This window comes from Schistocerca piceifrons, chromosome 8 (assembly GCF_021461385.2).
Source record: "Schistocerca piceifrons isolate TAMUIC-IGC-003096 chromosome 8, iqSchPice1.1, whole genome shotgun sequence".
Taxonomy (NCBI): Eukaryota; Metazoa; Arthropoda; class Insecta; order Orthoptera; family Acrididae; genus Schistocerca; species Schistocerca piceifrons.
The window spans coordinates 141,938,689-141,953,988 of record NC_060145.1 but is presented as its reverse complement, the minus strand read 5'-3'; the positions used below and the strand labels follow the sequence as shown (position 1 = coordinate 141,953,988).

Here is a 15,300-nt window from a genome sequence, read left to right as displayed (position 1 = left end):
ATTCGAATGTCTCCACCTTCGTGGAGTGCAATGTTAATCCTGAGCATCTCGCAGCTGCATCTCGAGACGATCGCGGTAAATATCGCTTCGTGCAAGCGTCAGCGTAGCGTCAGTCGAGCAAAGTCGAGACAAGTCAAGCTGGCAGATGCTACGCAGTTAATTAAACGGTAGGCGACGCAGACAACGCTTTTCCAAGTGTCCCATGTCACGCACCGAAGAGCGCGCATCTGTCCGCACAGCAGAGTGGCGCAGTGGAAGCGTGCTGGGCCCATAACCCAGAGGTCCGTGGATCGAAACCACGCTCTGCTAAAATTATTCTTTTTCTTGGGTGCTTCGAGCTCGATATTAATCCTGGGGTGCGCTGATTCAGCGTCGACGGCAAACCCTGTGAGTTGTGAAACGACGACGTCGTGTGCAGAATACGAGAAACACTTCCTAAGACGCAGACTTTCTTACGATTTTTTAGCAATTACATTCCTTGATCACAACGGTAATGCTTTTTCGGGCCACACGCGCAACCTTCGCGATATAAAAATCGCATCTCCCCGGCGGGGAATCGAACCCCGGTCTCCCGCGTGACAGGCGGGGATACTAACCACTATACTACCGAGGAACACGCAGTCCTTGTCTACAGTGCACGCACATTTATGGTTCTCATGTACGCGATACATCTCAAACCTAGCGTCCCGATGCTTCCATAGTCAGCTGTAACGAAATGAAAGTATGCCCCAGGTGAGGCTCGAACTCACAACCCCGGCATTGCTCACGGCTACTGCCTTATAAGTACCGTGCGCTAACCAATTGCGCCACTGGGGCTACAGCACAGTGCTTACAGTTAGCGGTATTCACTTTGATGCCAACCTGTTGTGGCTACAGACCCGTCATACGACCGTCACCTGCGGCCATACTGCGACGTTAGCACCTGTCTACGAATGCTTCATACGATTCTTGTTTTATATGCTACACTTACAAGCATGTCAACCGCTTGTCATCACCGAAAAAATGCAAAAAAACGGGCGCCTTGCATTCCGCTACCTGTCCATCAGCGACGGCAGATCTGTGGCAAGCTCTAAGCTGTGCAGGCGCTCCGTGGCCGAGCAGCAGGAGGAGAGATGCCTTCCTTGGTGGCAGCTCCCTGCAGAGTGCCGAAGACCAGAGTGGCCGCGCCGCCGTTGTCAGTGGATGACATGCAATTGTCGAGCCACGGAGAACACGTTGCTTTGCGATGTGCACCCGCCTCGTAGCAGAAAACGCGAACAGTGGCCCTGTGGCGCAACGGATAACGCGTCTGACTACGGATCAGAAGATTCCAGGTTCGAATCCTGGCAGGGTCGGCATTTCGTTAGTTGCGGGCGCGTAGCTAGGCAGTGCATTCGAATGTCTCCACCTTCGTGGAGTGCAATGTTAATCCTGAGCATCTCGCAGCTGCATCTCGAGACGATCGCGGTAAATATCGCTTCGTGCAAGCGTCAGCGTAGCGTCAGTCGAGCAAAGTCGAGACAAGTCAAGCTGGCAGATGCTACGCAGTTAATTAAACGGTAGGCGACGCAGACAACGCTTTTCCAAGTGTCCCATGTCACGCACCGAAGAGCGCGCATCTGTCCGCACAGCAGAGTGGCGCAGTGGAAGCGTGCTGGGCCCATAACCCAGAGGTCCGTGGATCGAAACCACGCTCTGCTAAAATTATTCTTTTTCTTGGGTGCTTCGAGCTCGATCATTAATCCTGGGGTGCGCTGATTCAGCGTCGACGGCAAACCCTGTGAGTTGTGAAACGACGACGTCGTGTGCAGAATACGAGAAACACTTCCTAAGACGCAGACTTTCTTACGATTTTTTAGCAATTACATTCCTTGATCACAACGGTAATGCTTTTTCGGGCCACACGCGCAACCTTCGCGATATAAAAATCGCATCTCCCCGGCGGGGAATCGAACCCCGGTCTCCCGCGTGACAGGCGGGGATACTAACCACTATACTACCGAGGAACACGCAGTCCTTGTCTACAGTGCACGCACATTTATGGTTCTCATGTACGCGATACATCTCAAACCTAGCGTCCCGATGCTTCCATAGTCAGCTGTAACGAAATGAAAGTATGCCCCAGGTGAGGCTCGAACTCACAACCCCGGCATTGCTCACGGCTACTGCCTTATAAGTACCGTGCGCTAACCAATTGCGCCACTGGGGCTACAGCACAGTGCTTACAGTTAGCGGTATTCACTTTGATGCCAACCTGTTGTGGCTACAGACCCGTCATACGACCGTCACCTGCGGCCATACTGCGACGTTAGCACCTGTCTACGAATGCTTCATACGATTCTTGTTTTATATGCTACACTTACAAGCATGTCAACCGCTTGTCATCACCGAAAAAATGCAAAAAAACGGGCGCCTTGCATTCCGCTACCTGTCCATCAGCGACGGCAGATCTGTGGCAAGCTCTAAGCTGTGCAGGCGCTCCGTGGCCGAGCAGCAGGAGGAGAGATGCCTTCCTTGGTGGCAGCTCCCTGCAGAGTGCCGAAGACCAGAGTGGCCGCGCCGCCGTTGTCAGTGGATGACATGCAATTGTCGAGCCACGGAGAACACGTTGCTTTGCGATGTGCACCCGCCTCGTAGCAGAAAACGCGAACAGTGGCCCTGTGGCGCAACGGATAACGCGTCTGACTACGGATCAGAAGATTCCAGGTTCGAATCCTGGCAGGATCGGCATTTCGTTAGTTGCGGGCGCGTAGCTAGGCAGTGCATTCGAATGTCTCCACCTTCGTGGAGTGCAATGTTAATCCTGACCATCTCGCAGCTGCATCTCGAGACGATCGCGGTAAATATCGCTTCGTGCAAGCGTCAGTCGAGCAAAGTCGAGACAAGTCAAGCTGGCAGATGCTACGCAGTTAATTAAACGGTAGGCGACGCAGACAACGCTTTTCCAAGTGTCCCATGTCACGCACCGAAGAGCGCGCATCTGTCCGCACAGCAGAGTGGCGCAGTGGAAGCGTGCTGGGCCCATAACCCAGAGGTCCGTGGATCGAAACCACGCTCTGCTAAAATTATTCTTTTTCTTGGGTGCTTCGAGCTCGATCATTAATCCTGGGGTGCGCTGATTCAGCGTCGACGGCAAACCCTGTGAGTTGTGAAACGACGACGTCGTGTGCAGAATACGAGAAACACTTCCTAAGACGCAGACTTTCTTACGATTTTTTAGCAATTACATTCCTTGATCACAACGGTAATGCTTTTTCGGGCCACACGCGCAACCTTCGCGATATAAAAATCGCATCTCCCCGGCGGGGAATCGAACCCCGGTCTCCCGCGTGACAGGCGGGGATACTAACCACTATACTACCGAGGAACACGCAGTCCTTGTCTACAGTGCACGCACATTTATGGTTCTCATGTACGCGATACATCTCAAACCTAGCGTCCCGATGCTTCCATAGTCAGCTGCTACGAAATGAAAGTATGCCCCAGGTGAGGCTCGAACTCACAACCCCGGCATTGCTCACGGCTACTGCCTTATAAGTACCGTGCGCTAACCAATTGCGCCACTGGGGCTACAGCACAGTGCTTACAGTTAGCGGTATTCACTTTGATGCCAACCTGTTGTGGCTACAGACCCGTCATACGACCGTCACCTGCGGCCATACTGCGACGTTAGCACCTGTCTACGAATGCTTCATACGATTCTTGTTTTATATGCTACACTTACAAGCATGTCAACCGCTTGTCATCACCGAAAAAATGCAAAAAAACGGGCGCCTTGCATTCCGCTACCTGTCCATCAGCGACGGCAGATCTGTGGCAAGCTCTAAGCTGTGCAGGCGCTCCGTGGCCGAGCAGCAGGAGGAGAGATGCCTTCCTTGGTGGCAGCTCCCTGCAGAGTGCCGAAGACCAGAGTGGCCGCGCCGCCGTTGTCAGTGGATGACATGCAATTGTCGAGCCACGGAGAACACGTTGCTTTGCGATGTGCACCCGCCTCGTAGCAGAAAACGCGAACAGTGGCCCTGTGGCGCAACGGATAACGCGTCTGACTACGGATCAGAAGATTCCAGGTTCGAATCCTGGCAGGGTCGGCATTTCGTTAGTTGCGGGCGCGTAGCTAGGCAGTGCATTCGAATGTCTCCACCTTCGTGGAGTGCAATGTTAATCCTGAGCATCTCGCAGCTGCATCTCGAGACGATCGCGGTAAATATCGCTTCGTGCAAGCGTCAGCGTAGCGTCAGTCGAGCAAAGTCGAGACAAGTCAAGCTGGCAGATGCTACGCAGTTAATTAAACGGTAGGCGACGCAGACAACGCTTTTCCAAGTGTCCCATGTCACGCACCGAAGAGCGCGCATCTGTCCGCACAGCAGAGTGGCGCAGTGGAAGCGTGCTGGGCCCATAACCCAGAGGTCCGTGGATCGAAACCACGCTCTGCTAAAATTATTCTTTTTCTTGGGTGCTTCGAGCTCGATATTAATCCTGGGGTGCGCTGATTCAGCGTCGACGGCAAACCCTGTGAGTTGTGAAACGACGACGTCGTGTGCAGAATACGAGAAACACTTCCTAAGACGCAGACTTTCTTACGATTTTTTAGCAATTACATTCCTTGATCACAACGGTAATGCTTTTTCGGGCCACACGCGCAACCTTCGCGATATAAAAATCGCATCTCCCCGGCGGGGAATCGAACCCCGGTCTCCCGCGTGACAGGCGGGGATACTAACCACTATACTACCGAGGAACACGCAGTCCTTGTCTACAGTGCACGCACATTTATGGTTCTCATGTACGCGATACATCTCAAACCTAGCGTCCCGATGCTTCCATAGTCAGCTGTAACGAAATGAAAGTATGCCCCAGGTGAGGCTCGAACTCACAACCCCGGCATTGCTCACGGCTACTGCCTTATAAGTACCGTGCGCTAACCAATTGCGCCACTGGGGCTACAGCACAGTGCTTACAGTTAGCGGTATTCACTTTGATGCCAACCTGTTGTGGCTACAGACCCGTCATACGACCGTCACCTGCGGCCATACTGCGACGTTAGCACCTGTCTACGAATGCTTCATACGATTCTTGTTTTATATGCTACACTTACAAGCATGTCAACCGCTTGTCATCACCGAAAAAATGCAAAAAAACGGGCGCCTTGCATTCCGCTACCTGTCCATCAGCGACGGCAGATCTGTGGCAAGCTCTAAGCTGTGCAGGCGCTCCGTGGCCGAGCAGCAGGAGGAGAGATGCCTTCCTTGGTGGCAGCTCCCTGCAGAGTGCCGAAGACCAGAGTGGCCGCGCCGCCGTTGTCAGTGGATGACATGCAATTGTCGAGCCACGGAGAACACGTTGCTTTGCGATGTGCACCCGCCTCGTAGCAGAAAACGCGAACAGTGGCCCTGTGGCGCAACGGATAACGCGTCTGACTACGGATCAGAAGATTCCAGGTTCGAATCCTGGCAGGGTCGGCATTTCGTTAGTTGCGGGCGCGTAGCTAGGCAGTGCATTCGAATGTCTCCACCTTCGTGGAGTGCAATGTTAATCCTGAGCATCTCGCAGCTGCATCTCGAGACGATCGCGGTAAATATCGCTTCGTGCAAGCGTCAGCGTAGCGTCAGTCGAGCAAAGTCGAGACAAGTCAAGCTGGCAGATGCTACGCAGTTAATTAAACGGTAGGCGACGCAGACAACGCTTTTCCAAGTGTCCCATGTCACGCACCGAAGAGCGCGCATCTGTCCGCACAGCAGAGTGGCGCAGTGGAAGCGTGCTGGGCCCATAACCCAGAGGTCCGTGGATCGAAACCACGCTCTGCTAAAATTATTCTTTTTCTTGGGTGCTTCGAGCTCGATCATTAATCCTGGGGTGCGCTGATTCAGCGTCGACGGCAAACCCTGTGAGTTGTGAAACGACGACGTCGTGTGCAGAATACGAGAAACACTTCCTAAGACGCAGACTTTCTTACGATTTTTTAGCAATTACATTCCTTGATCACAACGGTAATGCTTTTTCGGGCCACACGCGCAACCTTCGCGATATAAAAATCGCATCTCCCCGGCGGGGAATCGAACCCCGGTCTCCCGCGTGACAGGCGGGGATACTAACCACTATACTACCGAGGAACACGCAGTCCTTGTCTACAGTGCACGCACATTTATGGTTCTCATGTACGCGATACATCTCAAACCTAGCGTCCCGATGCTTCCATAGTCAGCTGTAACGAAATGAAAGTATGCCCCAGGTGAGGCTCGAACTCACAACCCCGGCATTGCTCACGGCTACTGCCTTATAAGTACCGTGCGCTAACCAATTGCGCCACTGGGGCTACAGCACAGTGCTTACAGTTAGCGGTATTCACTTTGATGCCAACCTGTTGTGGCTACAGACCCGTCATACGACCGTCACCTGCGGCCATACTGCGACGTTAGCACCTGTCTACGAATGCTTCATACGATTCTTGTTTTATATGCTACACTTACAAGCATGTCAACCGCTTGTCATCACCGAAAAAATGCAAAAAAACGGGCGCCTTGCATTCCGCTACCTGTCCATCAGCGACGGCAGATCTGTGGCAAGCTCTAAGCTGTGCAGGCGCTCCGTGGCCGAGCAGCAGGAGGAGAGATGCCTTCCTTGGTGGCAGCTCCCTGCAGAGTGCCGAAGACCAGAGTGGCCGCGCCGCCGTTGTCAGTGGATGACATGCAATTGTCGAGCCACGGAGAACACGTTGCTTTGCGATGTGCACCCGCCTCGTAGCAGAAAACGCGAACAGTGGCCCTGTGGCGCAACGGATAACGCGTCTGACTACGGATCAGAAGATTCCAGGTTCGAATCCTGGCAGGATCGGCATTTCGTTAGTTGCGGGCGCGTAGCTAGGCAGTGCATTCGAATGTCTCCACCTTCGTGGAGTGCAATGTTAATCCTGACCATCTCGCAGCTGCATCTCGAGACGATCGCGGTAAATATCGCTTCGTGCAAGCGTCAGTCGAGCAAAGTCGAGACAAGTCAAGCTGGCAGATGCTACGCAGTTAATTAAACGGTAGGCGACGCAGACAACGCTTTTCCAAGTGTCCCATGTCACGCACCGAAGAGCGCGCATCTGTCCGCACAGCAGAGTGGCGCAGTGGAAGCGTGCTGGGCCCATAACCCAGAGGTCCGTGGATCGAAACCACGCTCTGCTAAAATTATTCTTTTTCTTGGGTGCTTCGAGCTCGATCATTAATCCTGGGGTGCGCTGATTCAGCGTCGACGGCAAACCCTGTGAGTTGTGAAACGACGACGTCGTGTGCAGAATACGAGAAACACTTCCTAAGACGCAGACTTTCTTACGATTTTTTAGCAATTACATTCCTTGATCACAACGGTAATGCTTTTTCGGGCCACACGCGCAACCTTCGCGATATAAAAATCGCATCTCCCCGGCGGGGAATCGAACCCCGGTCTCCCGCGTGACAGGCGGGGATACTAACCACTATACTACCGAGGAACACGCAGTCCTTGTCTACAGTGCACGCACATTTATGGTTCTCATGTACGCGATACATCTCAAACCTAGCGTCCCGATGCTTCCATAGTCAGCTGCTACGAAATGAAAGTATGCCCCAGGTGAGGCTCGAACTCACAACCCCGGCATTGCTCACGGCTACTGCCTTATAAGTACCGTGCGCTAACCAATTGCGCCACTGGGGCTACAGCACAGTGCTTACAGTTAGCGGTATTCACTTTGATGCCAACCTGTTGTGGCTACAGACCCGTCATACGACCGTCACCTGCGGCCATACTGCGACGTTAGCACCTGTCTACGAATGCTTCATACGATTCTTGTTTTATATGCTACACTTACAAGCATGTCAACCGCTTGTCATCACCGAAAAAATGCAAAAAAACGGGCGCCTTGCATTCCGCTACCTGTCCATCAGCGACGGCAGATCTGTGGCAAGCTCTAAGCTGTGCAGGCGCTCCGTGGCCGAGCAGCAGGAGGAGAGATGCCTTCCTTGGTGGCAGCTCCCTGCAGAGTGCCGAAGACCAGAGTGGCCGCGCCGCCGTTGTCAGTGGATGACATGCAATTGTCGAGCCACGGAGAACACGTTGCTTTGCGATGTGCACCCGCCTCGTAGCAGAAAACGCGAACAGTGGCCCTGTGGCGCAACGGATAACGCGTCTGACTACGGATCAGAAGATTCCAGGTTCGAATCCTGGCAGGGTCGGCATTTCGTTAGTTGCGGGCGCGTAGCTAGGCAGTGCATTCGAATGTCTCCACCTTCGTGGAGTGCAATGTTAATCCTGAGCATCTCGCAGCTGCATCTCGAGACGATCGCGGTAAATATCGCTTCGTGCAAGCGTCAGCGTAGCGTCAGTCGAGCAAAGTCGAGACAAGTCAAGCTGGCAGATGCTACGCAGTTAATTAAACGGTAGGCGACGCAGACAACGCTTTTCCAAGTGTCCCATGTCACGCACCGAAGAGCGCGCATCTGTCCGCACAGCAGAGTGGCGCAGTGGAAGCGTGCTGGGCCCATAACCCAGATGTCCGTGGATCGAAACCACGCTCTGCTAAAATTATTCTTTTTCTTGGGTGCTTCGAGCTCGATCATTAATCCTGGGGTGCGCTGATTCAGCGTCGACGGCAAACCCTGTGAGTTGTGAAACGACGACGTCGTGTGCAGAATACGAGAAACACTTCCTAAGACGCAGACTTTCTTACGATTTTTTAGCAATTACATTCCTTGATCACAACGGTAATGCTTTTTCGGGCCACACGCGCAACCTTCGCGATATAAAAATCGCATCTCCCCGGCGGGGAATCGAACCCCGGTCTCCCGCGTGACAGGCGGGGATACTAACCACTATACTACCGAGGAACACGCAGTCCTTGTCTACAGTGCACGCACATTTATGGTTCTCATGTACGCGATACATCTCAAACCTAGCGTCCCGATGCTTCCATAGTCAGCTGTAACGAAATGAAAGTATGCCCCAGGTGAGGCTCGAACTCACAACCCCGGCATTGCTCACGGCTACTGCCTTATAAGTACCGTGCGCTAACCAATTGCGCCACTGGGGCTACAGCACAGTGCTTACAGTTAGCGGTATTCACTTTGATGCCAACCTGTTGTGGCTACAGACCCGTCATACGACCGTCACCTGCGGCCATACTGCGACGTTAGCACCTGTCTACGAATGCTTCATACGATTCTTGTTTTATATGCTACACTTACAAGCATGTCAACCGCTTGTCATCACCGAAAAAATGCAAAAAAACGGGCGCCTTGCATTCCGCTACCTGTCCATCAGCGACGGCAGATCTGTGGCAAGCTCTAAGCTGTGCAGGCGCTCCGTGGCCGAGCAGCAGGAGGAGAGATGCCTTCCTTGGTGGCAGCTCCCTGCAGAGTGCCGAAGACCAGAGTGGCCGCGCCGCCGTTGTCAGTGGATGACATGCAATTGTCGAGCCACGGAGAACACGTTGCTTTGCGATGTGCACCCGCCTCGTAGCAGAAAACGCGAACAGTGGCCCTGTGGCGCAACGGATAACGCGTCTGACTACGGATCAGAAGATTCCAGGTTCGAATCCTGGCAGGATCGGCATTTCGTTAGTTGCGGGCGCGTAGCTAGGCAGTGCATTCGAATGTCTCCACCTTCGTGGAGTGCAATGTTAATCCTGACCATCTCGCAGCTGCATCTCGAGACGATCGCGGTAAATATCGCTTCGTGCAAGCGTCAGTCGAGCAAAGTCGAGACAAGTCAAGCTGGCAGATGCTACGCAGTTAATTAAACGGTAGGCGACGCAGACAACGCTTTTCCAAGTGTCCCATGTCACGCACCGAAGAGCGCGCATCTGTCCGCACAGCAGAGTGGCGCAGTGGAAGCGTGCTGGGCCCATAACCCAGAGGTCCGTGGATCGAAACCACGCTCTGCTAAAATTATTCTTTTTCTTGGGTGCTTCGAGCTCGATCATTAATCCTGGGGTGCGCTGATTCAGCGTCGACGGCAAACCCTGTGAGTTGTGAAACGACGACGTCGTGTGCAGAATACGAGAAACACTTCCTAAGACGCAGACTTTCTTACGATTTTTTAGCAATTACATTCCTTGATCACAACGGTAATGCTTTTTCGGGCCACACGCGCAACCTTCGCGATATAAAAATCGCATCTCCCCGGCGGGGAATCGAACCCCGGTCTCCCGCGTGACAGGCGGGGATACTAACCACTATACTACCGAGGAACACGCAGTCCTTGTCTACAGTGCACGCACATTTATGGTTCTCATGTACGCGATACATCTCAAACCTAGCGTCCCGATGCTTCCATAGTCAGCTGCTACGAAATGAAAGTATGCCCCAGGTGAGGCTCGAACTCACAACCCCGGCATTGCTCACGGCTACTGCCTTATAAGTACCGTGCGCTAACCAATTGCGCCACTGGGGCTACAGCACAGTGCTTACAGTTAGCGGTATTCACTTTGATGCCAACCTGTTGTGGCTACAGACCCGTCATACGACCGTCACCTGCGGCCATACTGCGACGTTAGCACCTGTCTACGAATGCTTCATACGATTCTTGTTTTATATGCTACACTTACAAGCATGTCAACCGCTTGTCATCACCGAAAAAATGCAAAAAAAACGGGCGCCTTGCATTCCGCTACCTGTCCATCAGCGACGGCAGATCTGTGGCAAGCTCTAAGCTGTGCAGGCGCTCCGTGGCCGAGCAGCAGGAGGAGAGATGCCTTCCTTGGTGGCAGCTCCCTGCAGAGTGCCGAAGACCAGAGTGGCCGCGCCGCCGTTGTCAGTGGATGACATGCAATTGTCGAGCCACGGAGAACACGTTGCTTTGCGATGTGCACCCGCCTCGTAGCAGAAAACGCGAACAGTGGCCCTGTGGCGCAACGGATAACGCGTCTGACTACGGATCAGAAGATTCCAGGTTCGAATCCTGGCAGGGTCGGCATTTCGTTAGTTGCGGGCGCGTAGCTAGGCAGTGCATTCGAATGTCTCCACCTTCGTGGAGTGCAATGTTAATCCTGAGCATCTCGCAGCTGCATCTCGAGACGATCGCGGTAAATATCGCTTCGTGCAAGCGTCAGCGTAGCGTCAGTCGAGCAAAGTCGAGACAAGTCAAGCTGGCAGATGCTACGCAGTTAATTAAACGGTAGGCGACGCAGACAACGCTTTTCCAAGTGTCCCATGTCACGCACCGAAGAGCGCGGATCTGTCCGCACAGCAGAGTGGCGCAGTGGAAGCGTGCTGGGCCCATAACCCAGAGGTCCGTGGATCGAAACCACGCTCTGCTAAAATTATTCTTTTTCTTGGGTGCTTCGAGCTCGATCATTAATCCTGGGGTGCGCTGATTCAGCGTCGACGGCAAACCCTGTGAGTTGTGAAACGACGACGTCGTGTGCAGAATACGAGAAACACTTCCTAAGACGCAGACTTTCTTACGATTTTTTAGCAATTACATTCCTTGATCACAACGGTAATGCTTTTTCGGGCCACACGCGCAACCTTCGCGATATAAAAATCGCATCTCCCCGGCGGGGAATCGAACCCCGGTCTCCCGCGTGACAGGCGGGGATACTAACCACTATACTACCGAGGAACACGCAGTCCTTGTCTACAGTGCACGCACATTTATGGTTCTCATGTACGCGATACATCTCAAACCTAGCGTCCCGATGCTTCCATAGTCAGCTGTAACGAAATGAAAGTATGCCCCAGGTGAGGCTCGAACTCACAACCCCGGCATTGCTCACGGCTACTGCCTTATAAGTACCGTGCGCTAACCAATTGCGCCACTGGGGCTACAGCACAGTGCTTACAGTTAGCGGTATTCACTTTGATGCCAACCTGTTGTGGCTACAGACCCGTCATACGACCGTCACCTGCGGCCATACTGCGACGTTAGCACCTGTCTACGAATGCTTCATACGATTCTTGTTTTATATGCTACACTTACAAGCATGTCAACCGCTTGTCATCACCGAAAAAATGCAAAAAAACGGGCGCCTTGCATTCCGCTACCTGTCCATCAGCGACGGCAGATCTGTGGCAAGCTCTAAGCTGTGCAGGCGCTCCGTGGCCGAGCAGCAGGAGGAGAGATGCCTTCCTTGGTGGCAGCTCCCTGCAGAGTGCCGAAGACCAGAGTGGCCGCGCCGCCGTTGTCAGTGGATGACATGCAATTGTCGAGCCACGGAGAACACGTTGCTTTGCGATGTGCACCCGCCTCGTAGCAGAAAACGCGAACAGTGGCCCTGTGGCGCAACGGATAACGCGTCTGACTACGGATCAGAAGATTCCAGGTTCGAATCCTGGCAGGGTCGGCATTTCGTTAGTTGCGGGCGCGTAGCTAGGCAGTGCATTCGAATGTCTCCCACCTTCGTGGAGTGCAATGTTAATCCTGAGCATCTCGCAGCTGCATCTCGAGACGATCGCGGTAAATATCGCTTCGTGCAAGCGTCAGCGTAGCGTCAGTCGAGCAAAGTCGAGACAAGTCAAGCTGGCAGATGCTACGCAGTTAATTAAACGGTAGGCGACGCAGACAACGCTTTTTCCAAGTGTCCCATGTCACGCACCGAAGAGCGCGCATCTGTCCGCACAGCAGAGTGGCGCAGTGGAAGCGTGCTGGGCCCATAACCCAGAGGTCCGTGGATCGAAACCACGCTCTGCTAAAATTATTCTTTTTCTTGGGTGCTTCGAGCTCGATATTAATCCTGGGGTGCGCTGATTCAGCGTCGACGGCAAACCCTGTGAGTTGTGAAACGACGACGTCGTGTGCAGAATACGAGAAACACTTCCTAAGACGCAGACTTTCTTACGATTTTTTAGCAATTACATTCCTTGATCACAACGGTAATGCTTTTTCGGGCCACACGCGCAACCTTCGCGATATAAAAATCGCATCTCCCCGGCGGGGAATCGAACCCCGGTCTCCCGCGTGACAGGCGGGGATACTAACCACTATACTACCGAGGAACACGCAGTCCTTGTCTACAGTGCACGCACATTTATGGTTCTCATGTACGCGATACATCTCAAACCTAGCGTCCCGATGCTTCCATAGTCAGCTGTAACGAAATGAAAGTATGCCCCAGGTGAGGCTCGAACTCACAACCCCGGCATTGCTCACGGCTACTGCCTTATAAGTACCGTGCGCTAACCAATTGCGCCACTGGGGCTACAGCACAGTGCTTACAGTTAGCGGTATTCACTTTGATGCCAACCTGTTGTGGCTACAGACCCGTCATACGACCGTCACCTGCGGCCATACTGCGACGTTAGCACCTGTCTACGAATGCTTCATACGATTCTTGTTTTATATGCTACACTTACAAGCATGTCAACCGCTTGTCATCACCGAAAAAATGCAAAAAAAACGGGCGCCTTGCATTCCGCTACCTGTCCATCAGCGACGGCAGATCTGTGGCAAGCTCTAAGCTGTGCAGGCGCTCCGTGGCCGAGCAGCAGGAGGAGAGATGCCTTCCTTGGTGGCAGCTCCCTGCAGAGTGCCGAAGACCAGAGTGGCCGCGCCGCCGTTGTCAGTGGATGACATGCAATTGTCGAGCCACGGAGAACACGTTGCTTTGCGATGTGCACCCGCCTCGTAGCAGAAAACGCGAACAGTGGCCCTGTGGCGCAACGGATAACGCGTCTGACTACGGATCAGAAGATTCCAGGTTCGAATCCTGGCAGGGTCGGCATTTCGTTAGTTGCGGGCGCGTAGCTAGGCAGTGCATTCGAATGTCTCCACCTTCGTGGAGTGCAATGTTAATCCTGAGCATCTCGCAGCTGCATCTCGAGACGATCGCGGTAAATATCGCTTCGTGCAAGCGTCAGCGTAGCGTCAGTCGAGCAAAGTCGAGACAAGTCAAGCTGGCAGATGCTACGCAGTTAATTAAACGGTAGGCGACGCAGACAACGCTTTTCCAAGTGTCCCATGTCACGCACCGAAGAGCGCGCATCTGTCCGCACAGCAGAGTGGCGCAGTGGAAGCGTGCTGGGCCCATAACCCAGAGGTCCGTGGATCGAAACCACGCTCTGCTAAAATTATTCTTTTTCTTGGGTGCTTCGAGCTCGATCATTAATCCTGGGGTGCGCTGATTCAGCGTCGACGGCAAACCCTGTGAGTTGTGAAACGACGACGTCGTGTGCAGAATACGAGAAACACTTCCTAAGACGCAGACTTTCTTACGATTTTTTAGCAATTACATTCCTTGATCACAACGGTAATGCTTTTTCGGGCCACACGCGCAACCTTCGCGATATAAAAATCGCATCTCCCCGGCGGGGAATCGAACCCCGGTCTCCCGCGTGACAGGCGGGGATACTAACCACTATACTACCGAGGAACACGCAGTCCTTGTCTACAGTGCACGCACATTTATGGTTCTCATGTACGCGATACATCTCAAACCTAGCGTCCCGATGCTTCCATAGTCAGCTGTAACGAAATGAAAGTATGCCCCAGGTGAGGCTCGAACTCACAACCCCGGCATTGCTCACGGCTACTGCCTTATAAGTACCGTGCGCTAACCAATTGCGCCACTGGGGCTACAGCACAGTGCTTACAGTTAGCGGTATTCACTTTGATGCCAACCTGTTGTGGCTACAGACCCGTCATACGACCGTCACCTGCGGCCATACTGCGACGTTAGCACCTGTCTACGAATGCTTCATACGATTCTTGTTTTATATGCTACACTTACAAGCATGTCAACCGCTTGTCATCACCGAAAAAATGCAAAAAAACGGGCGCCTTGCATTCCGCTACCTGTCCATCAGCGACGGCAGATCTGTGGCAAGCTCTAAGCTGTGCAGGCGCTCCGTGGCCGAGCAGCAGGAGGAGAGATGCCTTCCTTGGTGGCAGCTCCCTGCAGAGTGCCGAAGACCAGAGTGGCCGCGCCGCCGTTGTCAGTGGATGACATGCAATTGTCGAGCCACGGAGAACACGTTGCTTTGCGATGTGCACCCGCCTCGTAGCAGAAAACGCGAACAGTGGCCCTGTGGCGCAACGGATAACGCGTCTGACTACGGATCAGAAGATTCCAGGTTCGAATCCTGGCAGGATCGGCATTTCGTTAGGTTGCGGGGCGCGTAGCTAGGCAGTGCATTCGAATGTCTCCACCTTCGTGGAGTGCAATGTTAATCCTGACCATCTCGCAGCTGCATCTCGAGACGATCGCGGTAAATATCGCTTCGTGCAAGCGTCAGTCGAGCAAAGTCGAGACAAGTCAAGCTGGCAGATGCTACGCAGTTAATTAAACGGTAGGCGACGCAGACAACGCTTTTCCAAGTGTCCCATGTCACGCACCGAAGAGCGCGCATCTGTCCGCACAGCAGAGTGGCG

At 53.4% G+C, this 15,300-nt stretch overlaps 33 non-coding genes across 33 annotated transcripts; 11 read left to right on the top strand and 22 right to left on the bottom strand.

Annotated features, from left to right (window-relative positions):
• Window positions 1–541: 541 nt before the first annotated feature.
• Window positions 542–613, bottom strand: Trnad-guc. The gene has a single exon. It is a non-coding gene; the product is annotated as a tRNA-Asp (tRNA).
• A 111-nt stretch (window positions 614–724) lies between these two features.
• On the bottom strand, window positions 725–816 carry Trnai-uau. The gene is given in 2 exon segments: window positions 725–760; window positions 779–816. It is a non-coding gene; the product is annotated as a tRNA-Ile (tRNA).
• Window positions 817–1,261: 445 nt separating this feature from the next.
• On the top strand, window positions 1,262–1,334 carry Trnar-acg. Its single transcript has one exon. It is a non-coding gene; the product is annotated as a tRNA-Arg (tRNA).
• Window positions 1,335–1,913: 579 nt separating this feature from the next.
• Trnad-guc lies at window positions 1,914–1,985 on the bottom strand. The gene has a single exon. It is a non-coding gene; the product is annotated as a tRNA-Asp (tRNA).
• A 111-nt stretch (window positions 1,986–2,096) lies between these two features.
• Window positions 2,097–2,188, bottom strand: Trnai-uau. The gene is given in 2 exon segments: window positions 2,097–2,132; window positions 2,151–2,188. It is a non-coding gene; the product is annotated as a tRNA-Ile (tRNA).
• Window positions 2,189–2,633: 445 nt separating this feature from the next.
• Trnar-acg lies at window positions 2,634–2,706 on the top strand. The gene has a single exon. It is a non-coding gene; the product is annotated as a tRNA-Arg (tRNA).
• A 568-nt stretch (window positions 2,707–3,274) lies between these two features.
• Trnad-guc lies at window positions 3,275–3,346 on the bottom strand. The gene has a single exon. It is a non-coding gene; the product is annotated as a tRNA-Asp (tRNA).
• Window positions 3,347–3,457: 111 nt separating this feature from the next.
• Trnai-uau lies at window positions 3,458–3,549 on the bottom strand. The gene is given in 2 exon segments: window positions 3,458–3,493; window positions 3,512–3,549. It is a non-coding gene; the product is annotated as a tRNA-Ile (tRNA).
• A 445-nt stretch (window positions 3,550–3,994) lies between these two features.
• On the top strand, window positions 3,995–4,067 carry Trnar-acg. The gene has a single exon. It is a non-coding gene; the product is annotated as a tRNA-Arg (tRNA).
• A 578-nt stretch (window positions 4,068–4,645) lies between these two features.
• On the bottom strand, window positions 4,646–4,717 carry Trnad-guc. Its single transcript has one exon. It is a non-coding gene; the product is annotated as a tRNA-Asp (tRNA).
• Window positions 4,718–4,828: 111 nt separating this feature from the next.
• Trnai-uau lies at window positions 4,829–4,920 on the bottom strand. Its single transcript is given in 2 exon segments — window positions 4,829–4,864; window positions 4,883–4,920. It is a non-coding gene; the product is annotated as a tRNA-Ile (tRNA).
• A 445-nt stretch (window positions 4,921–5,365) lies between these two features.
• On the top strand, window positions 5,366–5,438 carry Trnar-acg. The gene has a single exon. It is a non-coding gene; the product is annotated as a tRNA-Arg (tRNA).
• A 579-nt stretch (window positions 5,439–6,017) lies between these two features.
• Trnad-guc lies at window positions 6,018–6,089 on the bottom strand. The gene has a single exon. It is a non-coding gene; the product is annotated as a tRNA-Asp (tRNA).
• Window positions 6,090–6,200: 111 nt separating this feature from the next.
• Window positions 6,201–6,292, bottom strand: Trnai-uau. The gene is given in 2 exon segments: window positions 6,201–6,236; window positions 6,255–6,292. It is a non-coding gene; the product is annotated as a tRNA-Ile (tRNA).
• A 445-nt stretch (window positions 6,293–6,737) lies between these two features.
• On the top strand, window positions 6,738–6,810 carry Trnar-acg. The gene has a single exon. It is a non-coding gene; the product is annotated as a tRNA-Arg (tRNA).
• Window positions 6,811–7,378: 568 nt separating this feature from the next.
• Trnad-guc lies at window positions 7,379–7,450 on the bottom strand. Its single transcript has one exon. It is a non-coding gene; the product is annotated as a tRNA-Asp (tRNA).
• Window positions 7,451–7,561: 111 nt separating this feature from the next.
• Trnai-uau lies at window positions 7,562–7,653 on the bottom strand. The gene is given in 2 exon segments: window positions 7,562–7,597; window positions 7,616–7,653. It is a non-coding gene; the product is annotated as a tRNA-Ile (tRNA).
• Window positions 7,654–8,098: 445 nt separating this feature from the next.
• Trnar-acg lies at window positions 8,099–8,171 on the top strand. Its single transcript has one exon. It is a non-coding gene; the product is annotated as a tRNA-Arg (tRNA).
• Window positions 8,172–8,750: 579 nt separating this feature from the next.
• Window positions 8,751–8,822, bottom strand: Trnad-guc. Its single transcript has one exon. It is a non-coding gene; the product is annotated as a tRNA-Asp (tRNA).
• A 111-nt stretch (window positions 8,823–8,933) lies between these two features.
• Trnai-uau lies at window positions 8,934–9,025 on the bottom strand. The gene is given in 2 exon segments: window positions 8,934–8,969; window positions 8,988–9,025. It is a non-coding gene; the product is annotated as a tRNA-Ile (tRNA).
• Window positions 9,026–9,470: 445 nt separating this feature from the next.
• Window positions 9,471–9,543, top strand: Trnar-acg. The gene has a single exon. It is a non-coding gene; the product is annotated as a tRNA-Arg (tRNA).
• Window positions 9,544–10,111: 568 nt separating this feature from the next.
• Trnad-guc lies at window positions 10,112–10,183 on the bottom strand. Its single transcript has one exon. It is a non-coding gene; the product is annotated as a tRNA-Asp (tRNA).
• A 111-nt stretch (window positions 10,184–10,294) lies between these two features.
• Window positions 10,295–10,386, bottom strand: Trnai-uau. Its single transcript is given in 2 exon segments — window positions 10,295–10,330; window positions 10,349–10,386. It is a non-coding gene; the product is annotated as a tRNA-Ile (tRNA).
• A 446-nt stretch (window positions 10,387–10,832) lies between these two features.
• Window positions 10,833–10,905, top strand: Trnar-acg. The gene has a single exon. It is a non-coding gene; the product is annotated as a tRNA-Arg (tRNA).
• A 579-nt stretch (window positions 10,906–11,484) lies between these two features.
• Window positions 11,485–11,556, bottom strand: Trnad-guc. The gene has a single exon. It is a non-coding gene; the product is annotated as a tRNA-Asp (tRNA).
• Window positions 11,557–11,667: 111 nt separating this feature from the next.
• Trnai-uau lies at window positions 11,668–11,759 on the bottom strand. The gene is given in 2 exon segments: window positions 11,668–11,703; window positions 11,722–11,759. It is a non-coding gene; the product is annotated as a tRNA-Ile (tRNA).
• Window positions 11,760–12,204: 445 nt separating this feature from the next.
• On the top strand, window positions 12,205–12,277 carry Trnar-acg. Its single transcript has one exon. It is a non-coding gene; the product is annotated as a tRNA-Arg (tRNA).
• Window positions 12,278–12,857: 580 nt separating this feature from the next.
• On the bottom strand, window positions 12,858–12,929 carry Trnad-guc. The gene has a single exon. It is a non-coding gene; the product is annotated as a tRNA-Asp (tRNA).
• A 111-nt stretch (window positions 12,930–13,040) lies between these two features.
• On the bottom strand, window positions 13,041–13,132 carry Trnai-uau. Its single transcript is given in 2 exon segments — window positions 13,041–13,076; window positions 13,095–13,132. It is a non-coding gene; the product is annotated as a tRNA-Ile (tRNA).
• Window positions 13,133–13,578: 446 nt separating this feature from the next.
• Trnar-acg lies at window positions 13,579–13,651 on the top strand. The gene has a single exon. It is a non-coding gene; the product is annotated as a tRNA-Arg (tRNA).
• Window positions 13,652–14,230: 579 nt separating this feature from the next.
• On the bottom strand, window positions 14,231–14,302 carry Trnad-guc. The gene has a single exon. It is a non-coding gene; the product is annotated as a tRNA-Asp (tRNA).
• Window positions 14,303–14,413: 111 nt separating this feature from the next.
• On the bottom strand, window positions 14,414–14,505 carry Trnai-uau. Its single transcript is given in 2 exon segments — window positions 14,414–14,449; window positions 14,468–14,505. It is a non-coding gene; the product is annotated as a tRNA-Ile (tRNA).
• A 445-nt stretch (window positions 14,506–14,950) lies between these two features.
• Trnar-acg lies at window positions 14,951–15,023 on the top strand. Its single transcript has one exon. It is a non-coding gene; the product is annotated as a tRNA-Arg (tRNA).
• Window positions 15,024–15,300: the final 277 nt, after the last annotated feature.